Below are 6,692 nucleotides of genomic sequence, written 5' to 3'. Positions count from 1 at the left end.
TAAATGTAGTGGAATGGCATACATTCTAGGGAAAGGCGAGGTGGAGATGTTTAAAACAAGTATGAACAGAAATCAAGATGCTTGTGCCAAATGATGTGACAGACTTTGAAGATCCCCCACAGAAGGCATTACCCTTTCTATGGAGCAAAAGAAGGATGGGATGGGGTCGTTGGGGGTACAGGAGAATGGAAAGGATGGGGAACTAGGATTGATATATAAAAATAAGATTGTTTCTAATTTAAATAAAACAGGAAAATTTTTTCATATTATAGTTCCCTTTTATTTTCATGTATCATTTGAAGCCAGTTTGTTGACTTCTATTAAACTTTTGCTAGAACTTTGACTGAAGTTACATTATTGCTATACATAAGTGGAAGAAAATTGATATTTTAGTAATAAAAGGTTATTCATCTCAGGAGCCTGATAAAATTAAATATTATTTTGGGTCTTCTTTAATTTCAGCAGTATTTTCTAATTTTAATGTCTGAGTTCACCTACATTTGGCTAAATCTATCCATGACTACTGTATGTTTTAAATGTAATTATCAAAGAATTTTGAGTTTTAGTTTTTTTAATTTCTAATAATTCTTTGCTAGCATATGGAAATTTGAAATTTTACCAGATCTTTTGTAAGTTTAATTCTTAGTTGTTGTGTATACCCTTTACAGTCTTTGAAGATAACCATACACCATGGGAATAAAGACAACTTTTTACTGTAAAAAATAAATAAAGTATGTAGAGGTTCAAAATTAAGATTTGTCAAACTGAAAGTCATCAAAAACATGATTAATTGTTTTGTTATACTGGATGATCTTTGAATCATCTTCCCTCCATTTTTATTTAGGTGATATTATTTGGCTGTTACTCTAAATACAAGTCCAGACATATTTAGAATATCACTGCATCCTAATATATTTTATATTGATACATAAATATCCCACTGCAAGGGTTAGGAACTTCATATAGTCTCTGGCCATACCTTCAAAGTCACTGGGTGGTGCTATCGTTACAAAATGATGGATGGGATGAAGGGGAGGTGCACTCTGTGGTTATTTGTTTCCCACCTAAATGAATAACATATTGACTTAACTGATATTCCAGTAACTTAGGGTAGGCAAGGCAATTTCCTCAGGATATTGAACACGACAGGAATTACTCTGTTCGCTAACTCAAATTGTTAAGCATTTCAATGGTCAATTCCAGGAACCTGTCTGTTATCCTACAAGTGTTATTGTGAAAGAGATCTATAAAATAGTCACTTTATTTTTATTCTTTGGTTTGCATTAGTAGTCAGATTTTATATAAGCAAGATGTGCCTGTGGCTAGCCTAACCAGAACTTGTTCATATAGATCATTGACAACTGAATCCTATAATTAGTGAGGTATCTGTGGTGGAATGTGAAGCAGCTCCCCGAGGAGCAAATCAATTACCATCTCTCTGTAGCCTGAGTTTAAATCAGCTTATTTGTTTAAGACTCCAGGTTGAGAAACATGGCTTCATTAAGAAAATTACAAAGTGAATGAAGGCAGCAGATCCTATTAGAAATGAAATGCCTGCTAAATTCACTCTGTATTAATGAAAATATTTTCTCTTTGACAGCTCAGTTCAAGCAGAAAATGATAATCTTTTAGACAAAGAAGAAATAAATGCTAGTGTACATACACATCTGCTTTGAATAATTCCCTGTAGTATGTTTTGTGGCTTTATAATAACAGGCATTGTCATCAAGGACAACATTTCTTTTCTCAGCTCTCCCGCTGTTATGAGATAAATAAATGCAACTTTGACCAATATTACTGTAGATTAACATAATCTAAGATCATCAAACATGTACAAATTATTTCCTCTCCATGGAAATCTTTCTGCTGGAAACTATGTCATGGTAATGTTGACTATAAATTCTAAACTATTCATATTGAACAATATGTAATTCAGATACTATGTGTGTATTCAGCTGTTTGGGGGTATGCCATTAACTGTCATCTAGACTGTGATAATTTATGAGAGACTGAGAAAGATTCTAGTGGAATGAGGGAACTGTTGGCACAAAACTGGCTGGAGGCTTTAGGTTAGTCTTGTGTTAGAAAACCTTTTTGTTTTTAGATTGTGTTTTCTTTGGAGGTAAGGAAACTGAGCAACTTCCTTCTGAATGAGGAGAGCCAAAGCATTTTATTCTCATGTGTTGCCTCATCTAAAACTCCTACAAACTCCCATTCAGAACTACAAATTACATACTTAAGCTGTTCATGGAATCTCACTGAACAGCCGTTTTCCGCTGTGCTGGGAAATCTCCAGCTGACTGTTGTTCAAGGAAGTCCTAGAGGCAGAAACAATTGGACTCTGGAGAACCTATTGGGGAAGAACAACAAAGACAACATCCTAGAGCAGAAAATAAACTTAATTGTCTATAGCATATATTATGGTTGGAGTCACTTGTTTTGTGTGTTAGCATGATGCTTCCTTGGTTATAGGAGAAGGCTCTGCTTCTTTGATTTGGTCACTGAAAATCTGTTCCACAACTGAAACCTTGGGACAATGTTACATATATTCTCTGTGTCAATATGCATAATTTTTATTTTTTCCTTTTAATGAAAATAGATTTCTTTCTCACATAATATAGTCTGATTATAGTTTCCCCTCCCTTTACTCTTCCCAGTTCCTCCCCTTCTATCTGGACCCATTCCCTTTCTGTTTCTCAATAGAAAAAAGAGAAATGCTTCTAAGAGATAATAACAAAACATAACAAAAATAAAATATAAAACAAAAACTATCACGTGGAAGATGGACAAGACAAAAAACAGAAGGAAAAGAGCCTAGGAGAAGGAACAAGAGTCAGAGACCCACTTGTTCACATATCCAGGAACTCCATAACAACACTAAAAAGGAAGTCATAACATGCTCAGCGCACCTGGTGCAGACTGGTGCATGCTGTTTCAGTTGCTCAAAGTTTGTGTGAGCTTTACTCACATTGATTTAGACATGTTTTCCTGGTGTCCCCCACCCCCTTTGGCTTCTACACTCTTCCTGCCTCCTCTTCTTCAGGGTTCACTGAACTCTGAATTGAGGGATTTGGTGGAGAATAAGAGGACTATCTATAAATCTGAAGCTACATGTTGCCTACAATGTAGCTATTATTTACCTACATATATTACGATTTCTATATGTTCTTAGAAATTTGTAAGACAGATGGACTTTTGGAGCACATTCCCCACGGACAGATAGTCTCTCGGCCCAGATACACAGAGGAGGGTTTAGGCCCTCCCCAAAATGATGTGGCAGACTTTAGGATCCCCTATAGAAGGCCTCATTTCCCCTGGGGAGTGCATGGGGCTTGGGATGGGGGCGGAGCTCGGTGGGAGGCAAGGGACGATGAGAGGGAGAGGGAACTGGGATTGATATTTAAAATAAGATTGTTTCTAAATAAAATAAAATAAATAAATAGCCCGGTGTTGGTGTTTTGGTGGCGCACGCCTTTAATCCCAGCATTCGGGAGGCAGAGGCAGGCGGATCTCTGTGAGTTTGAGCCAGCCTGGTCTCTAGAGCGAGTGCCAGGATAGGCTCCAAAGCTACACAGAGAAATCCTGTGTCCAACACCCCCCCAAAAAATACAAGAAATTTGTGTGAATGTGAATTTGAGTAATTCTCAACTTACTTGGCGTTTTGGACGTGCCTGGGGTATTGATATTTGCTAAAGATGATGATTCTTGAGTGTATGTGCAGAAACATGGAAGCTGAATTCCAAGAAGGCTCCTGAAACCCCATACAGAAAATAATTACATGGCCTTCCAGTTTACTTTCATTCAAATGTCCTTTTGGATACTTGGTTGGCTAACAATGAATTTCAAATCATTACCTTCAATAATTTGTTGTTTTATACAGTTTAGATAAGGTGAATTTTCTCCTGTTTGGAAATTGAACATTCTGTTGTTTACTATTTTGAAGGTTTCACTAACAAAGCAGCTCATGGGATTAGTGTCATCCATCTTCCTGTATCGCTGCATATTTATAATGCATGTGCAATTTACATTTACCTTCCTGTGCCAGCGTGTATTTACAACACAGGCAATGCTTTTCTACAGCATCATGCTGCTTTCAAGGTGACTCTTGGTATAAGAACCACTATTTCTCTGCTTCATTATGATTTCAAGTCAAGTTGTACCTGACTGTTTACACATTAAAATGCACGCTGTTTATCTAGACTAATTTTATTTTCATTTAGCTTTTGTATAGCTTTTTATTACTTTGCACACAGGTGTATGGGTTTATTAAAATATCTGTGGATATTACCAAGAGAGTAAATGGCGTGAGACAAAACAGTTTCTAGGAATAAGAAGTGTTGCATTTTCTGAATTGAGAACTGGTCAGTCAGGAGTTTTCACATGTATACACAAGGAATCATGATATGGATATGCATTTAAGTGAGACTATACCTTGGCACTATTATAAAAATCTATTAACTTCAAGGTAGGTGATCTTTGATCTTTTAGCACTAAAACCACATGGACTTAGTGAAAAGAATGACTTTAAATAATATTCGCCTCTCTCTCTCTCTCTCTCTCTCTCTCTCTCTCTCTCTCTGTACACACACACACACACACACACACACACACACACACACACGTGTGTGTGTGTGTGTGTGTATGTGTGGAAATAGCATGTATTGAAGAACTGCTTCTAATGATGTTACAGTGTGAAATATCTCCCACCAAGTGCTCTGTCCATACAGCTTTATCACATATTGTTTATGTAATCACACTGCTATGTCACAGTGTAAAAATATGCAATGATGGCAAACAGTATGAACTACTATTTTTTTCTTTTGAGAATGTTGCAAAGAAGTGTCTTGCAAAAGACTATACAGTAGGCCTAAATATCAGAAATATTTTATTTTTGAATAATTAATGGCATAGAAATGTAGTATAATTGTTTCAAATTCATTCTTAAAGAAATAGAAGATTTCATTCTTCTGGTAACAAAGGATTCTAAAGTGTTAGTAGTGCACCAAAATCGTTTCCTATGTGTAACCAGTATTTGGTTCTCACCATGGCTCTACTCCACACAGCTCCCTGTGGGTCTGTGATGATTACATGGTCAGTTACATGAGACCTGTCTTCTTCATAGCAACATGAAATATGATACAAAGATTCATTTTCATGCTTGAGTATATGTTAGTTCTGTTCATAGTCTGTCTTCCACATCCATGTAAAAGATAAGGTTAAGCCTGGCATTAATGGAGCAAGGAGAGCAGGCTCGTGAGAGTGGCTGATGGGCGGGGTCAGGATGACAGCATATGCTTTTGGCTGTGAGTTGGCTTACATACATCTTTGTCTCCTCTCCTTTTGTCTCATTGCCCTTTGTTTTTTTTTTCATATTAAATTTATTTCTTCTCCAACTGTCGTATTTTTGCTAGGTTCTTTGAGATAGGGCCTGTCACTATCCCAGGCTTGCCTCTTTAGCCTAGGCTGGCCCCACACCCACAGCAATTATCCTGCTTCACCTTTACAAGTGCGAGAATTTATCACATCCGGTTACATTGTGCAAGACCCACAGAAGATTAGGTTTCTCAACATTTCATCACAGAAGAGGAGGGGTCCATGATGTCGCATCCCTCCAAGATGGCCTGTTGGCAATTAGTGGCTGTTCGGGGAGGCGTGGTGTTGTTTTCATCAGTGTAAAAACTGACAAGTTGCCCATTAGACAACCTTGCACCCATGCTCGTGCAAGCATCTCTAATTAAACCCAAAGGGCCACATACAGAAAGAAGAAATGAAAGTTACAGCAGAACTCGATAAGTCGTTCAGTAGAAAAGATGAATGATCAGAGAGGGGCATGGGGATGTGTGAAAATGGCTAAAATTCCACACATATAAATAATAAAATTAAAAATCTAGAACAAGGCCTCAGTCACTGAGCTGCCACCGAGGACTCGGCTGCCTTCCCCTGGAGCCCCTTGCTTCTCCCATACTTGCCTTCTCCCGCAGCCACCTTCCGCAGACCGTTTCCATCCAGGAAAAGGAATAGTATCGTATGTCCGCTATCCAGAACCTCCACTCTTTCGACCCCTTTGCTGAAGCAAGTAAGGGTGATGACCTGCCTCCTGCTGGCACTGAGGATTATATCCATCTAAGAATTCAACAGAGAAACTGCAGGAAGACCCTTACCACGTACAAGGGATCGCTGATGATTACGATAAAAAGAAAATAGTGAAGGCATGTAAGAAGAAATTTGCTTGCAATGCTACTGTATTTGAGCATCCAGAATATTAAAAGTAATTCAGCTACAGGGTGACTAGCGCAAGAACATATACCAGTTCCTGATAGAGAGAATTGGACTAGATTAGGACGACCAGCTGAAGGTTCATTGATTTTAAGTGCTTGTGTCTCTCTGAAGCTTAAGTGAGGATTTCCTTGCAATGAGTAGAATTCCCCTCCTGTCCCTTATCAGAAGTTTAAAAACCTCACAGCTTGTATAATGTAACCATTTGGGGTCTGCTTTTAACTTGGACTAGTGTAACTCTTTCATGCAATAAACTGAAAAGAGCCCCAAAAATCTAGAACAAATTATTTTTCAGAACATTTTAAATAGCTTTTTTTGGGGGGCCATTTCCTTCTTATATTAAATAATTTGTGTTTATTCCTGGGAATGTTTCCCTTCTTTACACCCATTATTTGTAATTTTGTCATTAGTTTCCT

General features: G+C 37.8%; 1 pseudogene; it reads left to right on the top strand.

Annotated features, from left to right (window-relative positions):
* Window positions 1-5,984: 5,984 nt before the first annotated feature.
* Window positions 5,985-6,364, top strand: LOC118238243 (annotated as a pseudogene).
* Window positions 6,365-6,692: the final 328 nt, after the last annotated feature.

The sequence above is a fragment of the Cricetulus griseus genome, chromosome 2 (assembly GCF_003668045.3).
Source record: "Cricetulus griseus strain 17A/GY chromosome 2, alternate assembly CriGri-PICRH-1.0, whole genome shotgun sequence".
Classification (NCBI taxonomy): domain Eukaryota; kingdom Metazoa; phylum Chordata; class Mammalia; order Rodentia; family Cricetidae; genus Cricetulus; species Cricetulus griseus.
This window is presented reverse-complemented; position numbering and strand designations above follow the sequence as displayed.